At 43.8% G+C, this 27,714-nt stretch overlaps 1 long non-coding RNA gene across 2 annotated transcripts in view; it reads left to right on the forward strand.

Moving 5' to 3' along the window:
• LOC106509192 (uncharacterized) overlaps positions 1 to 26,762 on the forward strand; it is an 80,934-nt gene extending 54,172 nt beyond the window's left edge. The window contains exons 3-10 of one of the 2 annotated variants that reach the window (XR_014823139.1): positions 4,628 to 4,748; positions 4,846 to 4,886; positions 8,570 to 8,649; positions 10,301 to 10,335; positions 18,779 to 18,869; positions 20,221 to 20,353; positions 21,054 to 22,249; positions 22,971 to 23,208. This is a non-coding gene — a long non-coding RNA (uncharacterized LOC106509192). Of the gene's footprint in view, positions 1 to 4,627; positions 4,749 to 4,845; positions 4,887 to 8,569; positions 8,650 to 10,300; positions 10,336 to 18,778; positions 18,870 to 20,220; positions 20,354 to 21,053; positions 22,250 to 22,970; positions 23,209 to 24,814 lie in introns of those variants that run through there. The other variant, XR_014823137.1, reaches the window with a different exon arrangement.
• The last annotated feature ends 952 nt before the right edge of the window (positions 26,763 to 27,714 follow it).

Raw genomic sequence — 27,714 nt, forward strand, 5'->3', positions numbered from 1 at the left:
GTTAGAACCTGATTGCTGGAGGGCAAGCCTTGTTCCCCTAAACCAGGCTTACCTCAGTCTCTGGGCTGTGGACGGTTTGGCTTGGGTAATTCTTTGCTAGGGGGGTGCTGTCCCGTGCATTGAAGGATTTTTAGCAGCCGCTAAGTTGTGCCAATCGAAGACATGCCAAGAAAGATATCTCCTTTGAAAAGTCTCCTTGGTATACATTTAAAAAAATTTTTAATTTATTTTTTATTATAGTTGATTTACAATGTTCTGTCAATTTTTGTTGTACAGCAAAGTGACCCAGTCATGCATAGAGATACATTCTTTTTTGCACATTATCCTTCATAAAAATAGCCCCCTGGCTGAGAACCACTGTTTCAGACCTTTCCTTGTCGGGATTTATTTACTCTCCCCCCCAAATCTCCCCCTTGTACACAAAACCCAAGAAAATCATAGTTCCTGTGTTACAGTAGGGGAGATAAGTATGAAGATACAGGTATAATGAGTGGAAAGGAGAAAGACACTAAACTGTGTGTTGTCCGGGGATAGAGAGGAGGAACCCTTCTCAGTATCAAGAGTGGACAAAGTCTTAGGATTCAAGTATGTTTCTGGCTCCCACTGGAAAGTGGCAATGCCCCTGGGTTGAGCAAGTTGGTTTTCAAATGCCTCTACCCCATGCACTTTAGAATCAGGTTTGCTGTGGGTGAGATGAAGGGTGACAGAGAAGCTGTGGAGATGAAGAGGCCTGTTGCCTGAAGGTGCTGATGGTCTCTCACACTGCTTAGGACAGGGGAGAACTCCCCAGCTTCAGAGGTACCCATTGCTCAGATGGTGACAATCCTGTCTTGGACCTGAACATTGGGACAAAAGAGAGCTACCCATAAGAGAGACTTTGTTTAAGCACGGGGTTGCACTTGTGAGCCATTGAGGCAAAGGTTTCTCTCCTGGTGATACAAAGAGACCTCCCTATTTTTAGGAATCAAAAGGAAGCATTTATTGCTTGTCCTTTCCAGCCAGGAGGAAAAACTGGGAAGTGAGAATGGGAATTGCAGTGAGCCCCTAGCTCCACTAGATGGCGGTGTACATCTTCCTCAGAAGCCAGGTTGGCAGCCCGCACAGCAACTCCTTGGCCTAAGCTAGACAAGTGCTGCTCCTCTTTGGGGGAGACAGCCGTCTCCTCTCATTGTTGGCACAAACAGCCCCAAACAATTGCACTGACCACACAGCTCTAAGCCACATTCCAGGGCGCTGCCGTCTGCTCAGGACTGAATGCTGGGAAAATGAACCAAGCTGCTAATTTGCTTGATTGGGGGGAAAAATAAGATCTCAAGTGACAATGGGTGTAATTTATTTTTCCAACAAGAATAGGGGCAATGCCATTTCATCCCCCCTCCTTCTGACTGCTGCCATAAATGAAAGCAATCACCTAATTAGTCCTGAATTAGTAACTGGAAGGATAGAGGATCTGCTGGAAATCAAGCTGAAGTGGGGAGTTTGGAGAAAGTGATGTGATTTCTGTAGGACTGCAGGGGGTAGGTGGGGGGGCGCGGAGGGGATGAGTAGAGAAGGGGTGTGTGTGAAAGCCCAAAGCCCTTTGTGGGGCCTTGGGCCCCCGCGGTCTGGGGGCTGTGCTGGCCCTGACCCTGGAGAGAAAGAGGCTCAGTGATGTCTTCAGGCCATTCATTATGTGCAGGCGAATGACTTTGTAAACCTAAGAAAAAAAGAATCTGTTGGAGAAAGCACATCCGTGGATTTCTTTAAGAATGTTACAGATGTAGATGAATTGGCTTGGGAAAGAGAGCACAGTCCTGTAGGGCCTGGCCACCCCGTGGATGGAGCTGGACAGATGGACCCCACAGGAAGGTTCTTGAATGGCCTCTCTCCTGACACATAAGGGAAATTACAGGCAGATCTGAAACCAAGTTTGGATTTAAGTCATTAAGAAATCCCCCACAGGAATGGAATAAATGCCTAATTTCAGATTTTGAGGTTTTTTTGGGTTTTGTTTTGCCTATGTCTTGAGTGTCAGCCTCTTCTCCAGCTGAAACCCTGAACTGTCGCCACACCCCTATGCAAGGCACTCTCCTGCAAGGAAAGCAAAACAATAGCAGAGTAGGTAAGTGCTGAAATCTTCCACTTGAAGGTTCCCCAAACTGAAGTACGAATTTATTTGTTCAGAGATGACTTCTTGTTTTTTAGTTAGATACGGCTTTAATTGAAATACTTGACTAATGCGATTTATCACAACTGTAAACTGTCAGTTTCCACAGCTGTTGCTTTTTTAGAGCAATCTGGCAAATGTGTGTGGGTAACAACGCAGGCTTGGAGGGTTGGGGAGGAGAAGGCGCAGGCTTTCCCTGTCTCTCCACTTAGCAGACTTGTAGGCCCCTCGTCCCTAGTGAAAACATATGTTCCTCCTGCTTACAGGCAGCCACTTCCATTCTAGTGCTCATCTGTGGTTTTTGGCTGCCCAGCAGCCATTTCTACCTTCCCTGGGAGAGGGGCACCTGTCTTTCTTCTTCCCATCTCCATTCCTGTAGCTTCCATGCAGTTGACTGCACTCCCCTTAACATGCTGTGGGATGGCTGTGCAACCCAGCTCTGGCCACAGTCTTCCACTGTTCCACTCCACTTGGCCACAGTGACTGGCTCTTAGGGTTGCCAGAATTAACCAAGCAACAACAGCAAACCAAAACCAAATGGGATGCCCAATTAAATGTGAACTTCAGATAAATAATTATGACTTTTTAGTAGGTCTAGAATTTTGCATGGAACATACTGAAAAAAATTGTTTATCTGAAGTTCATCTTTAACAAGGCATTCTGTAGGATGTCTGGAAGGCTTATTGGTTCTAAAGAGAAAGGCAGATCCAATCAGAATTGGCCTAGGAAATTTTTTTTCTCTTTTTATGGCTGCATGTGTGGCATATAGAAGCATCTGTGACCCCTTCTTGGGCTAGGGATTGAATCAGAGCTGCAGCTGCAGGCCTATGCCACAGCAATACAGGATCCGAGCTGCATCTTGTAGCAATGCTAGATCCTTAACACACTGAGAAAGGACAAGTATTGAACCCACACCTTTTGGACAAGATAGTGGTTTCTTAACACACTCAGGGCTAGGATTTTATTTTATTTTACTTATTTTTTTGCTTTTTAGTGTCACACTTGCGGAATATGGAAGTTCCCAGGCTAGGGGTCGAATCGAAGCTGCAGCTGCCAGCCTACACTGTAGGCATAGCAGTGCAGGATCCGAGCCACGCCTGCAACCTATACACAGCTGTATTCTTGGGGGTCAACTTTGCTACCATGTGTGGACAGTTGCTTGAATAAGAAGATAGCGCCATGGAGATCAGACCTGTTTCATTGGAACGGCTGGATCCAGCTGTTCTTGAAGCTGGCCCTGTGGGTAGTGGAGGTCAGGGTGCTGATGGCCAGGTGGGATCATCATTTTCTATGCCTCCAGCCTGGGAAATGAAAATGGCAGTGCTGAACATGCCCATTGGGCATAGCTTCTGTTTAGCTAAGAGTGCTGAATAGATACTGGGTGGCAAAAGCAATTGGTCTGTGGTACTCATGGACTGTTTTCTAATTGTTTTGCTGCATGTAAGCCCTTTGTTCTGCTGCAGTACCTCTTCTTCATGACATCATGGCTAAAGACCAGTTCCAGTAGATTTTCATTTGGAATTGCAGTCTTGAATTTCAAATTCTCCTCTGCCTGGTTGAATGACTTTAGAGTCCTCTTGAACTCTGCAGACTTGAGCTTCTAGGTCTGAAAACCAAGGATAGAGGTCGTCTTAATCCGTTTGAGCTACTACAACAAAAGCTCGTCTTAATCCATCTGAGCTACTACCAGAGACCAGGGAGCTTAATGAAATTGATTTCTCACAGTTCTGGAGGCTGGAAGTCCAAGACTAGAGGGGCAGCAGGTTCAGTGTCTGGTGAGAGCCTTCTTCCTGGGTCCTAGTTGATGCCTTGTCTCTGTAACCTCCCAGGGCAGAAAAATCGAGGAAGCTCTGTTGAGTTCCTTACAAGGGAGCTAATCCTGTACATGAGAGCTCTACCCTCATGACCTTACCACCTCCCAAAGGCCTCCCCTCTGGATACCATCACCCTGGGGGTTAGGATTCCATCGTAGTATTGGAAACATTCAATCTATCACAGGGGTATGCTCCCTATAGGAGAGTGAGGGTGCGGATCCCCTGAGGGACAGCATGTCAGCTTCTGTCACAGGGCCTCGTGGACCCGGTGCCCCACAGAAGTCTTCTCTCTTCTCTTTCCCCTTCTGACAGAATATTCCAGTTAACATCTCTCTTGCATAACTTAGGAAAAATGATCATCACAGCCTGAGGACACGTATTGCCAGCACTACAGCTGTTCCCATTATCACCACACACGAGGTCATCATTGGTCTTTTGCTTAGCAGTTTTCAAGCATTTTCATGAACATCTTCTCACTTCCTGTTTGGTGCAAAATCTCCTCTCTGTCTCTGTTGGTTTTCTGCTTATCGTTCTTTGAGAATAAGATATAAGTTATGGATAGTGAGGCATTGGGTTGCTATCTTTCCCTGTCTCAGTGACATTTACCCAGTTGTAGTTATTTTGATATTTGAGATTTACTGACAAACCATTTCTCTCCTCCATTAAGGTTGGTCATTTTTCTCTGTCAAATTTGGTCCCTTGAACTGAAATGGAAACAATGAGGGCAAAAGCACTTTTTGATAGTGACAGTTCTGTGTTCCACTTGGAATTTTCCACAACTTCAAGAGGTATGTTTGGGACATTTAGTCAGGGAAGGGGGTAGATTTGGAACTTGCTTTCTAGAGTTGGAGGAACCATTGTGACCATCTCCTCTTTTTCTTACAGGGCATCTGAGCACAGCAAGGGGACTCCTCAAGCTTGAAGGGGTGGGTCTTGCCTCAGTGAGCTGATGACAGTTAGGTCCAGAATCCAGACATGGAGACTTACAGGCTCCGGCTGCTAGAAACTCAACTGAGCCTGGCAGCACACATGTCCCTGGGGACATTTCACAAAGGTTCTACTTGGTTGGGTTGCTTTATTTTGAAACTCAGGGACATCCGTGAAATCTGAATGGGCTGTGAGTCTCCAGAGGGGAGGAAGGTCTGAAGGGGCAGAAGTTTGTTTGGAGGGTCTCTGGGAATGCGTAGCTGGCAGCTGGAGTGTGGAGAGAGCAGAGAGGAACTTGAGACATATTCACAGGGGATCCGTTTGTCCTGTCCTGGCTGTGACACAATACTGCTGCGGATTCTTGGGGAATGGAGAGAGGACATGCACCTTTCCCAGGGCTTGAGATGGCACTGCTGTCCCATAGACTGTTTTGTGGTGTCTTCCTTCCTCTTCCCAGGCGCCCCACCCCCTCCATTTTATTTTGGTAGAAGGATCCATCAGTTAGTGAAGTCCATTCTGTCCCCATCTTGTTCTGTCTGGCTCTGGAGAAAAGGGGAGAACTTGCACACTCTAGTGAAAGGACTCAGAACCTTCAGGGTCACTTGGAAATGTCCTTTCTAGTCATGGGTTTGGATAGTTTTCTTAATTTGAGCCTCAGTTTCCTCATCTATAGTATGGGCACAAACATGTCCAGGCCCTTGTGGACATTAAATTAAATTCATAAATATGTGAGATGAAATATGCTAATTTATTCATATATAATTGTTGCTGGGTAGAGTAATTCCCATTGTCTCTAGAGAGGGGCATGGTGTGAGAATTGCCAATATGGAGAAGTGTTTAGATGCACATGATAACAATGGCTAAAGTGATAGCAGTTGCTAGGTGTACATACTGTCCTGAGTACCCTTATGATCTCCTTTTTACAGATGTGAATACCAATGCACAGAAAGGTTAAGTGATTTCCCCAAAGCCACACAGCTTGTAGGATAGGAGTGGTGTTCAGACCTTGGTGGCTCTTACTGTAACCCTCATTGCTCTGGGGGAAGCACACCCTGCCCCATGGCTCCTGGTGATACCCGGGGTGGGCAGATGAGATGTCAGAGTGTAAGCAAAGCAGTATTGCTGGAAGCGTGCCCCTTGTCTTTGTGCTGAGTATTTACTGCTTTTTGATTTGAATCTGCTAAGTGAGCTGGGTTAAGCCCCAGGTGGCTGGCAGGTGGAATACGAGGGCACGAGGGGCTTTCAGGGGCTAGAGAAGGACCCCTCCAGCCACATCTGGAATCAAGCCTCTTAGCCCTGTTGGGAAACTTTTGAGGTCTGTCTCTGCTTATTGTTTCCCAAAGCCTACATGCTATATGTTTAGTGCTTAAATGGCAAACTTCATCTCTCCTCCCAGCCAGCTGCATGACATAGTTGATTAAGTTCTCACTTAGGGGTGGGTGAAAACCTGATAGCGCACATTCCATGGAAGGGAGGAACTTCTTCAGGCCAGCTCACACTGTGACACTGACAAGCAAACAGAGGCAAAACAAAGATAGACCCTCCCCCTCAAGTAACTGTAAGACCTCTGACTAGTGAGGTCATGCTCTCTGCTCCAGGCTCATTTGTGAGGTCTGCCTCATCTGCTCCCAAGGGCAAGGAGTTGACTTAGGCCAGTTGAATGGATGGTGCTTTCACATTCCAGATTGAGAGATACTGGGGTTGAGGATCTGATGGGTCTGCCAGCAGACCCAGGATCGTTGTCTGTGATGTTCTGTCCCCTCTATGAATCATCACTCTTGAAAATTGGGCCCACTGGACAGTTGTTTTTCCATGATGGTGGCACAGTCCAGATTCCTATTCAGGCAACAGGTTGTAGCTTGCTTGGTGGCTACATGCACCCTTGTGCTGAGCTTAGAGGGACTTCTAGCCCTGCCTCGTGTCAGAGCCAGTACTTTCCCATGAGCCTCTTGGCCTTGGCATGGGGCCTCAGCCTGATCTGCCTTGCTCCTTTCTCCACATGAGCCTCTTTTTGAGGCCTCCCGTGCCTTTCCCAGGTCAGTAGAGTATTTCCAGGAAAGTTACATGTCTGAAGCAAACAAGTCAGGGCCTTCATTCATTCTTTCCCCTAAGAAAACCCCACAATCCCTATGGTAGACACCATTGTTGTGTACCAGTGAAGGATTTCACTTCCTTACCAAATTGAGGTCAGGCTTGGCCTGGTGACTTGCTTTGGCCAATGAAATATGAGTGGAAGTTGAACATGTTCCGCTTTTAAGAGCCCAGGTGAAGTTCTGCACATTTATTTTTCCTTTGCCTTCTTGATGGTGGAAGCCTGAATCAGCTTGCGTCTCTGTCGGACTGGGCTCCTGAGTGCTTCCAACCAGCAAAGTTCCTGACCCAAGATAGACATTCAGTACATAACAAAAATAATCTTGCTTGCCTTTTTTCCCTTGTTTTCTGTCTTTTTAGGGCTGTACTCATGGCACATGGAGGTTCCCAGGGTAGGGGTCTAATCGGACCGGCTATTGTTGCCAGCCTACGCCAGGGCCACAACACCACCAGATCCAAGCCACGTCTGCAACCCACACCACAGCTCATGGCAACGCTGGAACCTTAACCCACTGAGTGAGGCCAGGAATCAAACCCACAACCTTATGGTTCTTAGTCAGTTTCGTTTCCACTGTGCCATGACAGGAGCTCCTCTTTGTTGCCTTTTAAGGCCTGGAGAAATTCCAGTTGCTTGTTAGTGCAGCATACCCTTGGCTGGTCCCAACTGATGGGGACCTTATGTCATTATGTGGGAGGAACTAGCCTTCTACTTCTTGCTGTACCCTAATAAAGAAGGCATGCTTACTTATCTTACATTCGTATTGTTAGAAAAGGCTATTCAAGCATTCGGAAAAGTCCTGCCTGAGGGCAACTTCCTGTGTCTACCTGGTAGCTGCCCTTCTTAAACAATTTTGATATAATTTACAGCCTCCCACTTGTTGCTGCCAGTTGAGAAACTGTACAGTATATTTCCTGGGTTTGTAAAGGACTTCAAGAGAAGACAGCTGTGCTCAATCTTATAATGCATGGTCATAAACCAGATGGGTTAATAAACAGTGATACAGCCTTTTCATTTTATTAAGATGAATGTATTTCATTAAGATGAATATATTCATCAGATGACTCTTGGAAGATAATTATCAAGTTGTGGACTTTTGCCTACTGCATTTTCCTATCAGGGGCCGAACACAGTCTCATTTATGAACCAGTTGTAATCGGTTCATCAGTAAAGAGCGTTAATTCTGATTTTCTCTTAGTACCAATTTTATAGAAAAGGGTTCCAGAGCAGGGGTTGGCCACTTGTGGTCTGCAGGGCAAATCTGGCTCACCAGTCTGTTTTATAAATTAAAGTTTTATCCGGACAGAGCCATGCCACTCACGTATGTATTGACATTGGCTGCTTTTGTGCTGTAACAGCAGAGTTGAGTATTTGTAACAGAAACAGTATGGCCCACAAAGTCTCAACTATTTAGCATCTGGCCCTTTAAAAAAAAAGCTGGCTGACCCTGGTGGGGAGCAAAGAGGGGTAAATGACTTGTCTAAGGTTACAAACAATTCCCAAGTTGGCAGTGCTGTATCTTCTAATTCTCCACTTTTGGGAAGTGTTTTTTTTTCATTTTTTCTACCCCCATCTCCCTTACTTCAAATACAGGAAAGGAGACTGAGCCCCTTGTATCCCATCCCAGTGAACAAGTAGACTTTGAGAAAGACTTCTGTATCACACACAAGCAGGTGAGCTGTATTATTGTCAAGGCACCTGAAAGCTGGAAGCTCCAGGCAAGGTGAGGAAATAATAATAATGTAAGTGAAGAATATAGATCACATCCTGGAGGTATCTTTGCTGCAAATGATAACTTTTGAGCATCTCCAACACAGGTCATCATGATTTTGTGATTTTGAATTGTGGGGTTTTAGTTTTCTGTCTTTTACTCTAGGGTGCAATTAACCCTATTTCATGAAAAAAACAAAACAAACAACACAACAACTTAGCTCTTGTGTCGAACTTTCCCCCCCATGTCTCAAGAAGCTCAAGGTCATCAGAAAATTAGAGATGTTAAGCTTTACAAACACCTGCAATGAAACCACATGTATTTACAGTTGAAGGTTAAGACATCGAACCTTAGGAGGTACACTGGGTTTTGAAAGTGACATGTAATGCCTTCCAGATCTGCTTGGATTTCTTTCCAGAAGCATTTTGAGGGACTTAATTCCTTGGTATTTTATAGGTTCTTACACAGCCAGAGATGGCTTTATTTCATTGCATAAATAACAAAGATCTCCTTTATGTTCCTTTATTTCCCACTTTGAACAACAAGAGCTGCATCAGGTCTGAGAGGTGTGGATGTCTACTTGATAGAAATGTGTACCGAAGATGGGGAGTAATAAGGACTAACTTTTATGGACCTCTCTCATTAAAACTCACCTTCACAAAACACTCCTGCTTCTTCCTTATAATCAAATGACACCTCATAACCACCTAACCATTTTTAATATTCCCCAGACTCCACTGAACTCCGCTGGAGCTCAGACACTGTCTAGCTAGTCAGGAAAGAGAGACTACCGTCGTATTTAAAAGCGGTTATTGGGACAGGTTTTACAGGCTGTGGGCTAGGACAATTCAGAAACAATTGCTTATGTGATCGTTGGAGGATTTGTCCCTGTCAAACAGTTAATATTGCTTTAATACATGAAGTAGGCTGTATAAGACGGCAATAATGAAAAATGTCAGGCAAGACAATATCAATTGTTATTCAACATCCACATCAAAGATTACTTTTTTGTCAGTAGCTTTCAGAAAATGTATTTTCCATCAGATCTGATTGCGTTCGTCTTTGAAGTGCTCCATCCTCCCGGTAGATTTAATGTGACATCTAGGCACTTTTTAGTCCCCGGGCCTCTGAGGCGATTCAGAGAGGCACAACAAGCCATCACAGGTTTATCCTCAAAGGCCGACACTGTCTGTCTGATTTATTGTAACTTTAAGAATCATCTCCAGCAAAGCATGAGCCTTGCTACCCATCCACGGCGTCAGACTTTTATCAATTCATTTGTATGCAGCCGGTACCTCTTGGAACCGAGAGCCCTATAGCCACTCATGGAAAATGCATTACCTGCGACTAATCCTTTTTATCTTTAAAGTCTGTATTTTTTATGTATAAGTCATTTTGGGTTATCATAAAATATACATAATTCTCTCCCCCCCCGCCAAAAAAAAAAAAAGACAAAATGGAAAGGGAATATATAATAAGTCGTGAGTGTGTGGCGTTCTTATCAGCATGGATTCTAAATAAACAGCTCTTTTTATGTAAACACCAAGGGATACAGAGCTGTGATTACTTTCAATGGGAAATAGAAATGCCTCCTTTTCTTCCCCCTCTTTTAGGTTTCAAAGTGAAACAGAGAGATTAATCATTGCAAGTACGCTTCTGCATGCTTCTGTTTTCCAATGTATTTGCTTAGGGGGGTGGTGGTGGTGTGGGTGGCGTGACTGGGGATGGGGTGGTGGCTGATAGCTGAGGCCCTGTTTCACAGGTTTCCCCAACCGCTTGATGCCCCAAACATTTTCCAAGCCATTTGCGAGGGGCCTTATATTAAGAGGACAGAAAAATTGTGCCCCCCAAAGGACTGACATCAGTCTCCTTTGTCAGCCCCAACTCAATGAGTCTACACTTCAGTGGGTGTTGAAATCCTTGTCCCCAGTGCTGAACCTGTGACTTGTCATCTTGTGTTGTTCTGTAACTATTTCAGATAATTGAACTCTGCTCACACTGGATTCTTTACAAGCACGAGAACATCTCAACTACTTGAAATAAAATATAAGTGCCTATAGGGTTCATAGTCTGGATCAGGGATGAGCAAGCTGCATAGAGCCTGTGGGCCAGACTCTGCCATGGCCTGTTGTAAATAAAGCTTTACTGGAACCACAGCTGTGTCCCAGTAAAGACTAAGCAGAGTCAATCGTTCTGACAGAGTGTATGACTCATAAAGCAAAAAATACTTACTCTCGGGCCCTTTCAGAAAAATGTGTTGGCCCCTGCCCCGGAACCAGACCTACAATTTTTTTTTTTGGTCTTTTTAGGGCTGTACCCAAGGCATATGCCAGCCCCCAGGCTAGGGGTCAAATCAGAACTCTAGCTGCTGGCCTATGCCACAGCAACTGGAGATCCGAGCCCTGTCTTCCACCTACTCCACAGTTCACAGCAACACCAAATCCTTAACCCACTGAGCAAGGCCAGGGATCTAACCTAGTCCTCATGGATACTAGTCGGGTTCCTTACCACACAACCATGATGGAAACACCAGACCTACAATTTTTAATTCATTAAGCCAGTCTAAGATCTACTTGGCCTGGGAGGGAAGAAGCCTTGTGGATAGACAGAGAGTCTTGAAGGGGACACTACAAAAACTGCTCGGTGGTGACTGGGACCAGAATGAGGGTTAAAGGGTGTACTTTTTAGTGTTTTATATTTTAGGTTTTTGAGACAATACGATAGGCATTTTTGGTTTTCAGGGATGCTGTCTCTCTGGACTACTTCTTGTGTAAATCTTTCTGCTCTAATAAGGCAATAGTTTCCAGGACATCATCATAAGATTTTACCCAATCATGGAATCTCTTGTCCTTTTATTTCTATTTCAACTCTATGGGTAGCCACATAGCTTTCAGTCCTCAGCCAAAGGTGAAGTTTCTTTGCGTTCAAGCAGTCGCGAACCCCTAAGCTGGCATGCTTTAAAGAGCAGCAAGGTAGACCAAAGAAGGGAGTGCCCTCAAGCCACAGCCAAGCTTTGTGGGTTTTCTAGGAAGATTGTTAAAAAGGGGCAGGTGGTACCTAGGGCAGGAATCTTGAACCTATCTCTCACCACTTTGAGGATTCTGGGCAGCTTATTTTAGTCTTCATAGGAACAGAAAGCAGAGAAGCATGGTCTTTGGATGAACAGAAATTTTTAACCAGAAGGTCTGCAATCATTATGTGTTCCCCTTCATTATTTCCATAGGCAGCTTTTCTTTTGGGGAAAGATCTTGGGGGTCTTATTGCAACTTGCTTAAAAACAGTAGGTGAGGTCTATTAGCATCCTGTTTTCCACAAGAAAGAAAAAATCATTTTGCTGTAAGGTCTGATGTTAAGATTTTATGAGGGTTTCCCTAACACCTCTCTGGAGCACTTTGGCAGTGAAGGAAAATCAGATTTAGTTTCAGAGATGTTGCTGACACATTAACAATTTTGTAAACTCATATCACAAAGTCTAAATTCCTCAGCGTGATGTAGAAACTTGTCCTCAGCCCTTAACTGTGCTGTTCCTCTCCTCTAGCTGTGTGACGCTATGTGACATTCCCTCATCTTGGCCTCTGTGTATGAAGGTTCTTTTGTCTAGACCGTCCTCTGTTGCTTGCCCCCCTCAGGCCTTGTTCACCTGGAAACTCTAACTCATCTTTCATGACTAAGTACAATTGCCCCCTCTTCTGGGAAGGCTTCTGAGGTCTCTCCCCAACCCTTCCCTACAACCCCACTGCCATTGCCCACAGCACTTGGATATGGCTCTGTAATAGTATTTTTCAAGTGATGTGGCGACTTCATATGAGACCCTTGAGTGTGGAGACTGAAGCTTCATTGGCCACTGTATCTCCAGTACTTTGGACAGTGATCTGCATAAGTAGGTGCTCAAGTAATACTAGCCAGGGGTGGGGGGAATCCAGGACTATAATTTCAAGAGTGGAAAGAAAACATCCAATCTAAGCCCTGTATTTTGTAGATGGAGCCTGAGGCATAAAAAAATGACAAGTTGTTTAAATTGGGTACTCCTTTCAGACCCCTGCAGGGCTTCAGTCAATGCATCCCATTGTCTCCAGGGCTGTGGCTGGCTTCTGCAGAGCTGGCTGTGAGACATGAGAACAGGAGGGGAAAGCTATGGGAGAGTTTACTATTTGCCTTCACACCTTCTGCTCACAGAAAGGAATGGCTAAAGATAAACAAAATACAAAGGACAATATACTGGTGGGAAGTCATCGTGCCCAGGAGTTGAATTTTGCTACTTGTTGGACAGTTATCACAGCATCCCTCAGAAGTGACTCTGTGAGGGGTCCCAACCCTATGTGTCCCCCAGCCCTTTCCTTGCTCTGAAATGCTGGGTGGGGCAAGGCTCCGCCATTCTCCCTTTCAGAGAAACCCCACAGACTAGTTCCTACCTTCAGTTTATTATTTGGCTCAGATAAAGTGATGGAAGAGACTCAGATCTGGGGCAGAGAAGAGGGTGCAGAGGCACAGGCAAAGGTGCAAAGGGAGAGGGAGTGGCGGGCTTAAATGGTGATGACTGACCATGGGTGCCATCATTTGCCCTGAGGTTAACTGCAGAGAGATGTCTCCCACTGCCCTCCATCCCCAGAAGAGTTGTAGGGATATTCAGAGGAAGTAGACCCTTTGCTCCTCTACCTCCTCTCCTCTCCCCTCTCTTCTCTTTCTTTCTCTGCATGTGCACCTGAGTGTAACATAGCTTTGTCCATTTGGCAGATAAACACCTCTGGACTCAGGTTCTATAGCAGAGCACACCTACCCCTGGGCGGGGTGTGTCTTGTAACTGTGGGGATCACATAACCCTTCAATCTGGGGGCAGGATGCTACAGGAATGAGACACCAGGTGGGTAAGAGCTTGATGGTGAGGGTGGAAGCACAGGAAGGCAGAGTTGGTGGCTCAAGGTAAGGGAGATGAGGGAAGGTGCCCAAGAGAGATTTCATCCTGGTTTCCTGGTGTCTGGCCCTGAGTCTGCTGATGGGATACTCTTCAAAGGCTGTTCTTGGGGATGTCCAGTGTCCGGCAGGGTTCAGACTTGCTTGTGTAAGGAAATGGGATGTGGTGAAACATGAGGGTCAGTGACCCACTTTCTGGTCTCAGCTTTGTCCCACCGGTTGCAGGGTCCTGGTCAGGTCACTTTACCTCTCTGAGCTTCAGTTTCCTTATCTGCAGGAAGAAAAAGTTGGGTTAGATGATTTCTGAAGTTCTTTCCAGTTCTAATATACTGAGGGGGGTCTATGACTTGGCTAAGGTTTTAAAGGATTTAGACATAGTATTATTATTTGGGAGACTTTGGGGCCATGCTTAGTAGGGGTCTCCGAGGTAAATTCCTCACTGTAGTTTTTGTGCCAGGATGGATGGGTGCCATTGTTTATCTGAAAAAAGGCAATCAAACTCTTGAGCAAATTTCTGAAGAGCAGATTTTATTTCCCTCGTTATGGCCCTTAAATGCTACACTTGTTACATCTGAGTGCTAATTAGTAGAGATTAATTAGTCAGCATGAAAGTTCTTAGGCAGCAGCCCCCCAGTTACTGAACTGTACATGCTATGTGCTACCTGCAGGCTCTCTGCAGTGATCCCGAGAGGTGACACTCCTTGGAGGCCACAGGCAAGCCTTTTGACAATTCTCTAGTCACATTCTCAGAAGAACAGCTGTCAAAGGCGGATGTCCCGAAGATAATTAAATGGAAAACATAGTTAACTCCAAAAATGGGAATTGAGTGGCCAACAATCGCCAGGAGCCAGGCTATTTCCCAGTGACTAGAGGTGGATGATGGGAGGTGATTCTCTTTGGCCAGTTTCTGGCTCTGTTAAGAGCCCTGTGGCCTGAACCTGGGTGATGCGATCCATGCTACTTCTCTGCTTCTATCCAGGCCCAGCTGAAGATACCTTCAATAGGGATGTTGTGAGATTTAATCAATTTTCATTTATGGGCAGAAAGATCCTCAGATGAAAGGTGTTAAGATAAAAGCAAATTTTGGCTGTATTATTATCACTTTGTGATGCTCTTCTTTCTTCCACTAGTGACATAGGAACACAGCAATGTCTTTTGGTGCATTTTGTAAAATGGAGAAAAACTAAGCAGGGAAATCTTATTTTCAGAACCAAGGGCCCATTCATCTTTGTAACTCATATACAGTAGATTGGCTGGCATTCCTCTCTCATTTATCTCTCTGTTGGGTTCTCCTCCGTGTCTAATTTTCACTTATTAATGAATCTCCCCTTTTGTCCTGCACGGATCCAGGAGGGTGACATTTATATAAGGTAATTGTTTCTGTGCATTATGAAAAGGATTATTTATTGGTGGTTATCCAGTGAAAGTAAGCACATCTGTCGCCCAAATCTGATGTAGAATAGGCTGCTGTTTTCTTAGCACAATTATTTTCTGGTCAGCCTTTCCTGGTCTTCAGAGTTGTAGTTTAGGGCAAAAAGACCCACACAACTCTGAATTTTGAAAAGAGCTCTCCTGGCAAGGTGCTAAACTGCTCTGGTGCTCATATTACTGCCAAAGAGAGGCTAACTCAGATCCTATTTTCAGATGGAGATATTTTGAAAGGAAACCAACTGGGTGCCTATGTAGACTGAGCATGGAAGGGCCTAGGGAGGCCAGTTGGGAAATGACTTTGTTAGAATTAATGCCTTAAATTCAGTGTAGCTAGACTACTTAACCTTAGGGCTGTTTCAGGACTTGATAGGAATCTCAGTGTACACTCAAGTGTGCAAGAAACATACTTTGCTTTATTTTTCTGAAGTTTCCCTTAATTGTTACTATTCTGGCATGGCCAAAAGCTTGTCTCTATCAATTCCAAGTGTCCTCCTAGCCACTCCCCCCACCTTTGCCCAGAATTATGGCCAAGTACCAGGGGTTGGTTGTGGTCAAGACATTGCAGGGCCCATCTTGGTCTTCCATCAGCCATCCACATGGGTGGTTGCTTTACAGCCTGTTGTTCACGTGCTACTTCTGGCATCCCTGCAGCATGGGAGTCTCAGCAAAGCTGATACTGTTTCAGTCTATGAGGATATTGGGGGTCTTTGCCCTTTCCCTAGTCTTCTGAGAGGTAGGGTACACATCCTCCCTGCTCTTGGGACTTGCCAACTTTTCGGAAATGGTGAGCGCTCCTTTTGGAAAACAGGAAGCAGAATATTTCTTTCTAGGAGCCAAATCCTACTCCTGTACTCCCCTCAAAGCTGGGGAAAGAATTTTCTCTGCAAATTCCATTTCTTGTCATTATTCTGACTAGACCCTGAATCCTTCCTATTTGCCTGTGAACTCAAGCATTTGGAAGGGAGGGACAGGAATATATTGGTAGGCTCTTTCTGCTTTGTATCTGCCACATTTCTCCTAAAGCAGTAAACACTGATATAATTCAGTGGAGGGAGAAAGGAAGGAAAGAAATTAGTTTCTTTCTCAAAGCTACCATCCTTCCATTTCTTTGTTTTGGCTGTGCCTCTGGCATGTGGAAGTTCCCCAGCCAGGGACTGAACCCGTGCCACAGCAGTAACCTGAGCCACAGTGGTCCTTAACTTCTAGGCCACCAGGAAACTCCCCTCCCAGGTTTTTAATAATGGTTTTAGAGACCAGATTGTGAGATTTGTAGTCAGATCCATAGGTATTGGGATGGCAGAGGACATTTTTCAATGGAGTGTATTATGCTAAAAGCTATGAATTAGGAAGATTAACTTGATAGTTGTATGGATTTAAGTTATACATTTAAAGCTTTAGAAGTCTATTATGAAAACCCACTGAGAGACAGAAGTTTTATTCTAAAATTCTACTGATTACACAATATAGCAATTTAACAGAAAATTTAGGGTTAAAGTTACAATAAACATATGCCTCAGAAAGTGTATCTGTATTTCAGAAATAAAGTGTGTTACAGGGAAGGGCCTTAACCATCAAGACCCTTCACTTGTGTGGGATCCTTCCAAGGTTCTGCTGTATCTAATATTGAACCCATACAGTTAAAAGTACTTACTCTAAGCATAGGACCCCAAACTTGGGTTTATTCCTGACAGTAAGTGAGCAAGTGTAGTGTAGAAATGAGTTTAAAAGATGGGTGTTAATCCTTCACAGTGTTCTGCTTATTGTGACAAACACAAAGATGACACAGTATTGTCACAGTATAGTTAAGACATCAATGACAGTAGCAAGAAAGTAAAGACAGACATTTCTTGGGGAGAAATTTATAGGACTTGGAAACATATTGGATGTGACAGGACACAAGGAGTTCGATTGAAGTCAGTCATGTGAACCCCCGAGAAGGAGAGAATACTGGGGCTATGAGAGACATAGAAAAAGGGAAAGAACTGGGGGGATGGGCAGTTTTTGAGCAAAGATGATGAATTAATCTGAACACACACATGTCGGGTGGAAATGTGTGTCTAGGGTTCTGGGGACTGTTTGAGGGTAAAGATAGAGGTTTGGGTATCTTTAGATGTAATAATTGAAATGAATGAGTTCCTAGGAAGGAATTACAGAGAGAAGAAGAAAAAAGACAGGAAGATCAAGGGTAAGGTGTGTTTACTATAGAATGTCCAAATATCTTGTACTTGGATGTTGAATTTGACCACGATGATGACAGGAGATGGATGCAGACAGACTGATCCAGATGTCAAATTGGGGCATATCATGGAAGGGTGGCCAGGAAGCAACTAAATTGTAAAAAGGGAAGGAGTAGTAGAATGGATAGATGCCATGGGCTTCAAAAAAGGAGGGGTTGTTGGCTCAAGTGGGAGATAATGGGGGTAGTCAGGAGAATGCTGAGGCTTAGGCATGGATAGAGGGAGAGATGAAGGAAGCTCTGTGGGATACTGAGAGGTTTTGACTGTAGTGAGGGAATGGCCTTATTTGTTAGAGGGTTAGCTGTGATGGCAAAACATCACCACCCATTGTATTCTTGGATTTCCTGTTGTGGTGCAGCTGAAAGGAATCTGACTAGTATCCATGAGGATGTGGGTTCGATCCCTAGCCTCACTCAATGTGCCGTGAGTTGTGGTGTAGATTGCAGACATGGCTTGGATCTCACATTGCTATCGGGAAGGCCGGCAGCTGTAGCTGATTCATCTCCTAGCCTGGAAACTTCCACATGCTGTGGATGAGGCTCTAAAAAAGCAAAACACCAAAAAAACCCATAACCACCGATGGTATTCTGATTTAAGTGTTGGTGCCAAGGAGTTTAGTCTTGCTAAAGCAGCTGTCCGAGTAGTGGACTCAACCTGATTATAAGGGAAGATGCTGAGAGGTTCACACTCTGCATTTGTTTAGTGGTTCATAAGCTCCGTAAGACCTAGCCCAGAGCTAGGCATGTAATAGGTTTTCAGCAAGTAACCATTTTTCATCTTTTTAAGATACTGGGTTTTGCATTCTTTAAAGACTAATCAAAAACCAAATTTTAATGACAAATTATGACCAAAATGCAAACTGAAAATATAATGATGAACATATCTGATAGACCTAATTTTTAAAGCAATGCAGCCCTTCCGGGTGGAGACGCATTTTGCTTGCCTTTATATTTCAGGATATTTCTCATGATGCTCAATGCTCAATCAGCATTCCACAAACTTGTGGTAAAGGAACTATTTATGGTGCAAGTTACAACATGAATTTTAAATGAATTAAAATACCTGACGATTTCTTAATTGAAAAGTATTGAAAGTATTTCTCTAGGGTCAGTGAGAGTTTTTATAGTAGAAATATCTCTTGTGTCCACATCCAGCTTTCATTGATGGCTTATTGTACTGTCACCATCAGGATAGCCCCCCACATCTGTGTCGGCTGGGGACACTGACGTCTTTCTGTGGCAGGGTCTAGAAGTCTTTGCTCAATCATTATTTAAGGTTATTTTTTGCCATTCTAGTCATCTGAACTCATGGCTATGGCGGTAAATCAAATAAACCTTTGAGGCTTCAGACTTGGGTTGTAAGAATTATGCCCTTGGAATCTCTGTTTACTGTGATAATGGGGATAATGATCCATTTACATTGGGGGAAGTATTATATGAGATGGCATTTTGTGGGGCTGATGGACATACTGGGAAGAGTAGACATAAATGTTTCTTTTCTTCCTTCTTACAGAGGCTCAAATAATACTTGGAGAAAACCCAAAGGTCACGGAGTAGGGGCTGACATTGTATAACTGAGAAATGAAGCATCTCCTGTGTAGAGGGTCAGCTTGGTTCCTTTCAAAGTCCCCCTTGCTAGGGTCCTTGTGAGAAATATCCCTCCAGATTTGGTGTTCATTTCATGGTTGACCTTTATGTTTGCTTTGCCCTAAATTAATCCTTTCTTCCTCCCTCCCTTTCTTCCTTCCTTTCTAGGGTTGCTCCCATGGCATATGGAAGTTCCCAGGCTAGGGGTTGAATCAGAGCTGTAGCTGCCAGCCTACCCCACAGCCACAGCAACTTGGAATCTGAGCTGCGTCTGTGACCTACACCACTACTCATGGCAACGCCGGATCCTTAACCCACTGAGCAAGGCTTGGGATCCAACCCTCAACATCATGGTTCCTAGTCGGATTCATTTCTGCTGAGCCACAATGGGAACTCCATTTTGCCCTAAATTCTTTAACTTGGAAATTAATGATTTTTTGGGGGGAGGGAGTTTTAGGTTTCTTTTGTCAATTTTCTTGAGTCCTTTCTTTCTTTTTTTTTTTTTTTTTGTCTTTTTCTAGGGCTTCACCCACGGCATATGGAGGTTCCCAGGCTAGGGTCTAATCGGAGCTATAGCTGTCGGCCTATGCCAGAGCCACAGCAATGCCAGATCTGAGCCACGTCTGTGACCTACACCACAGCTCATGGCAACGCCGGATCCTTAACCCAGTAGTGAGGCCAGGGATCGAACCCGCAACCTCATGGTTCCTAGTTGGCTTCATAAATGACTGAGCCATGACGGGAACTCCAGAGTCATTTCTATATGGGATGGAGGATAAGCAGTGTTGATATTCAGTTCCCAGGACACTCTAGATGCCTAGTATTTTGAGCATCAGCCCTGCAGACAGGCACACATATGTGTTCCTTCTGTCATTACTGTGATCACTAGTTACTGGTAGGAGAGGGTGATATTCCCATTTTCAATGAAAACTGAGAAAAAGTATCTTGACCAAACTCATATGGCTGAGTTGTTGTGGGGACTCAGATTCCTGTGCCTTCCTCTCTGTCCCCTGCTCTTGTCACCAAGTCCACTGGCATGAAGGAAAGGACATTTGTTGGAATTCCCCTTGAAGATATTTCTGAAATATTTAGCACTTCTGTAGAGAATTTGTTTAAGGCCCATTCAGTCAAGAATCCATTTATCTTTGGAGAATGATGTTGATTACTTAGAAGGTTCAGGACTCTTGATTAAGAAGAATCTTTGTGTCAAATTTTGCTGGAGAACACAGGGGTGATTGCAATTGTTTTGTAATTAAAAAGAAAAAGATTTTATCCCTGCCAGTTTCTCATTTCTTCCCTATAAAGAATTTATGTCCTAGGGCATGCATCTTCTGAAAAGAAAACTTTTACTTATTTATTTTTCCGCAGCTCTATTCCATGCTAACATCTATTCTGAGGTGATACATTTAAATGTCAAGGATTAACTTGAGTTACACAGTGAATGCAAGGTCACTGCATAAGTTTTGGAAAGGTCTGATGATAGCAATGATGTCTTCACATGGTAAATGAAGTACTTTTCTATCTCACTATCATGTATCTATTAATATCTTTGACAATATAGGTGAATGGTGACTCTGAAAAGGCCAGTCTCTATAAATTCTTTCCATGTTGATTTATTTTTGGGTGATAATTTTTTTCTGGATCATGTTCCACTGAGATAAGTTTAAAATAACTTAATAGATTTGTCTTGATTTTATATTACCTTTTAATTATTTATTTTGTTTTATTTTATTTTTTGTCTTTTTAGGGCCGCACCCATGGCACATGGAGGTTCCCAGGCTAGGGGTCCAATTGGAGCTATAGCTGCAGGCCTATACCACAGCCACAGCTACATGGGATCTGAGCCATGTCTGTGACCACTACCCATGGCAATGCTAGATCCCTAATCCACTGAGTGAGGGCTGGGATCAAACCTGCAACCTCATGGTTCCTAGTCAGATTCATTTCTGCTGAGCCATGATGGGAACTCCTACCTTTTAATTTAAAGATAAAGGCAGATTTCATTTTTGGAAGGCACAATGCATATACCCTACATTTTGAAACAAGTCATTTATTTTAATGTTTTTAGATTAACTTTGTTTTAGCATTGGAAAAAATGGTGATTTGACGATTTGCCTGTGATAACTTAAGCATATCCTGTGTACTCCAGTGCAGATAAAATGTTATAGGGATTTTTTTTTTTTTTTGCTTTCATATTTTAGGGGGAAAACCACCTTCTCTTAAGATGTACTTAAGTGGATTGATGGATATCTACCTAAAGTGTTTAAATTATATGCATAAAAAAACAACAACCCTGAATGAGTCAGCAAGAATACTCATTTAGAGACAAAGTACGAGTTTCAGAACTGAATCTGAGTTTGTCTTTGGTGTTTAAAGGGGAGAACCTGAGCGGGGAGTTAAATCTGTGCTGATTCTTTTACATGCAGTGCTGGTTATTGACAAGTGGCATATCTTCTGACTGGTTGCTGCATCTACTCCGATTCACCATTATCCATGACATACTGATAAATACTGTGGGTGTCAACCTTGGTTACACTGACCTAGGCTAAATTCCTTGCTTGGCCACTCAGTAGCTAAGTAACCTCTCTGAGTCTTATTTTACTCATCAGTAAAATGGGCTTAAGTGTAATATTGGAAGGATGCAGTTAGCTATGGTGTGTAAGTGCTGACCATCTGCTCTGGTAAATAGTAGGTGCTTAATGAATATTAGCCCCCATCTACCATTCTCTCTGTTCTCCTGACCTTGCCAAGAATCCCTGTCCTTTCTTGTCCCAGTAAGCAGAGAATCACAGGACCTTGGGGACTGGAGGGAATACTGGGGTCATTATGTCCAATAGTCCTTCAGGCTCAGGAATTGGTTCATTGGTAAAAGTTTTGAGTGTAATCCAAACCGTTTTCACTGGCTTTCTTTGCTGCCTGTTTCTAATTCAAAATGTGTACTTGTTTTGTGTATGCTTTGTCCTGTATTTGTTTGCACATTCATGGTATTAATCTAGTCAATCAGCTTCCAAATCATCTGTGACATCAGACAGAAGACACAAGACAATTATGACACAAGAAAAATGGAATGAATGATAGTGGATCAAAATAAATTCATTTGTGTTACTGGGTGGGGTACCCTCCACATTTATCTCCTATGGGAAGAGGGTTGGTAGCATTATTTCAAGTGACAATGGATGGTTTTTATTTTTTATTATTTTAAATTCAAAATTTTTTTTCTTTGGTCTTCCCTGCGGTGACAGGAAATTCCTGGGCCCTGGACTGAACCTACACCACACCAGCAACCTGAACCACAGCAGGGCCAATGCCAAATCCTCATAACATGCTGAGCTACCAGGGAACTCCTGACAATGCACTTTTTTTTTTTTTTTTTCTTTTTTAAAGGGCCACATCTGCAGTATATGTAAGTTCCCGGGCTAAGGATCGAATCAGAGCTGTAGCTGCCAGCCTACACCATAGCCACAGCAACACAGGATCCTTAATCCACTGATTGAGGCTAGGGATCTAACCCACGTCCTCATGGACACCAGTTGGCTTTGTTTCCGCTGAGCCACAACAGGAACTCTGATGCATGGTTTTTAAGACAATCCTTTTTGCTATACATCATTCTAAGAAGGACGTTCTATAGTTAATTTTTATGGTAAAGAAAGTGTTTCTTTTTTGAGTTTCACTGGCCAGATAATGTGGCAACTCCTTGGCAACACATATTATAAGCCTTAAGTTAATCTTTTTTCATTCTTATCTAGGACCTCATGAAACAAAGCTAAACAAATGAATCTGGGGACCTTAATTTATGTCTATGTCTATATAAACTCTACCCTTGCAGTTTAATAAAGCTTAATTTTAGCATTTGTCTTAGAGAAAGTAGTATAAAAATTTCATCAGGAAATCTGAAGCCACTGTAGATCCAAGCCAGGATTAGATTTATTTATATAAATCCAAAACAGGAGTTCCCCATTGTGGCTCAGCAGGTTAAGAGTATCTGTGAGGATGCAGGTTCAAACCTAGTCCTCTTTCAGTGGATCAAGGATTTGGTGGTGTCACAAACTGCAGTGTAGGTTATAGATGACTCTCAGATCTGGTGTTGCCATGGCTGTGGTGTAGGCAAGCAGCTGCAGCTCAGATTCAACCCCTAGCCTGGGAACTTCTGTATGTTGCAGTTGAGGCCGTAAAAAGAAAAAAAAGTCCAAAATAGGTCAGTATTTAGGGTCAGGTTGTCCTAAAGTTATGGATTCAATGAAAATGTGTGATAAATACTTGGAGTTTGATAATTTCTATTGGTACATGCATCTGTGTTTCAGTTTTAAAATGTGTTTCTGTCTAATTCTATATAAATTTTGCTTTGCTGCTTCCAAACACAAATCTCTCTACTGCTGTAACTTGTTCGCAACCTCTCTCACAAAGCCCCTTTCTCACAGTCTGTCTGGAGTCCACCTGGCTGTCTAATAACCCCTGGAAAGACAGCCTGTGGCAACCCAGCCATTGCACAAGTATTACAGTGGTTGAAATTTTGTATTGCTTATCTGTTTCTTACCCATGCCAGCTTTGTAAATATGCTGCTCATTTTCCTCAACGAAGCAAAACAGAACTGTAAACTATCTGAGGGAAGGAGCTTCATGGCCTGTTCTCTGCATTTCCCATGCTGGGCAGTGTGGGCAGACTCAATTCCTGTCAATTGGAGCGTCTTGTCCACACCCTTGGTAGGAACTAAATAGCCATGGAGGTATTTAGGGAATCATTTTCCTCTTATTTGGCAGTTCATGTTTGGCTGCTTTATAGGTGGCATTTATTTATTTTCCCGATCTTCTTACCTTGCCTCATCTTACCCATAGCCTCGGGGTTTGTTCTCTGTGCCATGTCTCCCATCTTTGTGTTGGGTCTTTGGCAAAGGGTAAATTGGAGCTTTGAAACTGGAGGGAGCAGCAGCAGCGTCAGAAACAAACAGGAAGTTTGTGCCTCATCCTCATCTGGACACACATCACCAAACATAGACTTAGCAGGAAGCCAAGCTTTGAAGTAAAGCCAGGAAACCACAGAGAGGGGGAGAAGCATCAGAAATACACCCCAAATTGACTTGGCACCTGCCGCCTGGGACTGCCTTGGCTGTGAATGGAAAACGCTTGTAGATGAAAGCAGGGGAATGTAGGCAACGGATGTATTTCATCCTTGCTGTCCTTTACAGAATCCCCGAGAAATGGTTGACCTTAGAGGAGACTCTTGATGATGACGCCTAAGTCTTTGCAACTTGTTGTTCCTATTTGCGCTTGTGCTTTATGGATTCCTTCAGGGAGAAGCGTTTTAAAGAAATACAAAGAGCTTTCCACCCCAGAGACACTCCAGAGGTGGTAGCTTAGGTAGATAGCTTTCATTCCTCTGTTTGTTATTTTCCTTCCAGGATGAAATATTTCTTCTTCCCCTGAGTGTCTGGATTTTGTGATCTGGGACATGCTCGAATTTAAGAGTTTGAACTTTTAAAAATAATTATTTGGGGATGTTCGGCTCTTTTATCTGTGGGAAGACTGGGGAATCTGGGGTTACTTCTGTAGCTTCTTAAAAGCCTAGCTTTCCCAAAGTGCTGTTTTTTAAACTATCATAAGTCAAATTTATCAGGGGGATAATGTAATAAAGACAAATATTCAACCAATAATGAAAAGCTAAGTAAACGGGTATGTTTAAGCTCTGTTATATGCAGGGGAGTACATTAAGGCAGATCTAAGAGACACTTTAATGGATTTAACATTAGCAATCAGACCTGGACTTGGTATAAATCACATTCCATCGCATTTCAGTCTGCTGCACACCCACTCATTCATTAGCACCATTCAACGCAGATTATAAATATTAGCCACGAAACCTTCAGTTCTTGAGATTCTTTCCACAGACACAGCAATAATTGAACAATAATGATGACAATTTTATTTTTATGAATCGCTATGGCTTACTTTTATTGATTTGCTCTTAGGCCTGGAGAAAGCTTCCTCAGCCAGGATACAACAGGAAATGGTTATAGCATCATCAGATGGGCCGTAAAGAGATAAATAAAATAAAAGGGGGGAAGGAGTGATGGTGGGACTCAGCAAGCTGCTGATGGAAGCAAGAATTACTCCCCTCACTCCCAACAGTAGAGCCACTTAAATTGCCTCTATTCTCCCTCCCTGCTCCTCATTCCCAATTCAGTGCAAGGAAGATGCTCTCTGGCTATAAATGTGCATTAACTTGGGAGCTGAATGTTTTGGGGGCCTTGGTATCAGGAAATGAAGAAGATGGGAATAAAGGAGCCTGTTTAGGCATGACACAGAAAGGAGGGTGAGATCCTGAGGGAAATACGGCCTTTACCTGTCTCCTTTGATGATATACAGCTTCTTAATAACAATGGCAATGCAGCCCTCTGAAATATTCCAACCATGCCCCTGAAAAGGAACTGAAATCTCACTGCCCGTGCCTTCTCCAGAGCGCAAGATGTCCTGGGGTTTTCAGCCAGCTTGCCTTGCCCTTTAGTTCGTGGTGGTAATGAATTGAACATTCTGGGGTAGCAGGAAGAAGAAAACATGGATCTGGACTGGCCCATGTGTTTCTGCAGCAGTTGCTTTTCTTTTTCTGCTTCTCAGTGACTGATTCCAGAGGTTTTATCTCACCCTCATGCTCCCCCAACCCCCAGTGACAAACGGGGTTTGTACTTGTGTTTATCCACTGGATTGAGACCTCATCGTGACTTTTAGTGAAAGGGACGAAAGCAAACATGTCCTTGAGAGTCTGTGAGTCCTCTGTAATTCCACGCGATGGAGCAGCCTGCCAGGTCCGGCTGTGTCTAGGGCAGTGGCACGAGAAATCCTGCCTTTTTGCAGTTACTCCTCATTCCCAGTGGAGCTTTCCTCTCTGGCCAAAAACATTGCAGACCAGTTTATAGCGGAGGTGTGGACAAGCTCAAGTTGAAGGGCTTGTACATTTGCTGGTGCTGTGAGTCATCATGTCCTCATCTGTCGGTCACTCTTGACTGGAAGAACAGGGTGCTGAGCTGCCCCCACCATTAGAGGGACAACTCCAGGATTCCAGTGACAGCTGCCACAACCGCTCACTTTAGTTCATTCTTAATGTCATCTTTTTGATTCCATCTTTAAGGGAAGCCTACTTGGGTAATTTAACTTTGCTCTTTCTCCAGAAAATAAGTTCTTTTGACTTCATTTCTTTCTTTTTTCTTTTTCACCTGCCTCACAGCATATGGCATGCCTGGGCCAGGGATCAGATCTGAGCCACAGTTTTCATCTAAGCTGCAGCTGAGACAATGCCAAAGCCTTAACCCACTGTGTTGGGCTGGGGATCGAACCTGTGTCCCAGTGCTCTCAAGATGCTGCCGATCCTGTTGTGCCACAGCAGGAACTCCAAGTTCTTTTGTCTTTAGAGGTAATCAACCATGGTTGCAGGTTAATCCTTAATGAAGCCGTAGATTTAAAACGTGTTTTAAACAATTCTGAGTTACTGGTTACACATTGGACTATCAGGTAAGAACTGGGAAAGACGTCAGATCTGATAACATTAAAAAATACCTAAAAGTTCAGTTCTATATTTTGTGGTTATTGGAGAATAGGAAAATGGAGGGGTCTGCTTGGCTTGTATTTACATGGAGAATCTTGTGTCTCGAAAGGAAAAGGAAACCCACGCAGTAAACCAAATAAATTACAGCAACCGCAGCTTGGGTTGAAACTGGCTGCACTTTCGTGGTGGTTCACAAAGCTCTTTGAGTTGAGTGAGTTCACTGGTTTCTAAAATCATATAAAGGGATAATTATAGTTATGGCCAGTTGCAGGAGGGTGACCAAGAAAGCGGTTGCTGGGGCCATGCCAATGGAAAGAACAGGAAACCCTGAAATGGAGGATGTTGTTTCTTTCCCTCAAGTGTGTATATATATAAAATGTGAAGAAGAGGAGTTCCTGGTGGCTCAGCAGGTTAAGATTCAAGTGTTGTCACTGGGATGGCATGGGTTTGTTTCCTGGCATGGGAACTTTTGCATGCCATAGGTGTGGCCAAAATTGTAAAGGAGAGCTAGCCTTTTTTTTGGCCATTTCTTGGGCCGCTTCCATGGCATATGGAGGTTCCCAGGCTAGGGGTCGAATCGGAGCTGTAGCCGCCAGCCTAGCCAGAGCCACAGCAATGTGGGATCTGAGCTATGTCTGCAACCTACACCTCAGCTCATGGCAACGCCGGATCCTTAACCCACTGAGCAAGGCCAGGGATCGAACCTGCAACCTCATGGTTCCTAGTCGGATTTGTTAACCACTGAGCCACAACAGGAACTCCTAACCATCTGTTTTTTAAGGAAGTAGCTCGCAAAAAAATACTTGGAGTTTCTGTTGTGGCGCAGCAGAAACTAGTATCCCACTAGTATCCATGAGGATGCGGGTTCGATCTCTGGCCTCACTCAGTGGGTCAGGGACTTGGCGTTGCCATGAGCTTTGGTGTAGGTCGCAGAAGTGGCTTCAATCCTGGTAGGTATTGAAGAAATGACAGACATGCTCTTTGGCCTCAAGGAGCTTGCCCATCCTAAGGGGAGTGATTTATATAAATTAATTTCAGATAGTCACAGTGGTAGAAAATTATGTGATAGAGGCGTGAAAGAGACCAAACAAGAGAGATGCTTTTAGAGAGGGTGAAGGCCTGATCATTCCAAGTAAGAATGAATACAGGTTTCCTCTAAGAAAGAGAGATGAGTGATGTGATCTTATTTACACTTTACAAAGATCCCTGCAGCTGCTATGTGGGAAATCTGCCAAGGTTTAAGAAGCCTTTGGAACAGCTCTTTCCTGATTAATGGGAGAATGAAAGAAATGCTCATTCTTGATGCAAATGGCTCTCCAGTCACTGAAG

This window comes from Sus scrofa, chromosome 1, assembly GCF_054392235.1.
Source record: "Sus scrofa isolate SSC_HxYL_T2T_F1_AM1 chromosome 1, Sscrofa_HxYL_maternal_Yorkshire_Landrace_v2.0, whole genome shotgun sequence".
In the NCBI taxonomy this organism is placed as follows: Eukaryota; Metazoa; Chordata; class Mammalia; order Artiodactyla; family Suidae; genus Sus; species Sus scrofa.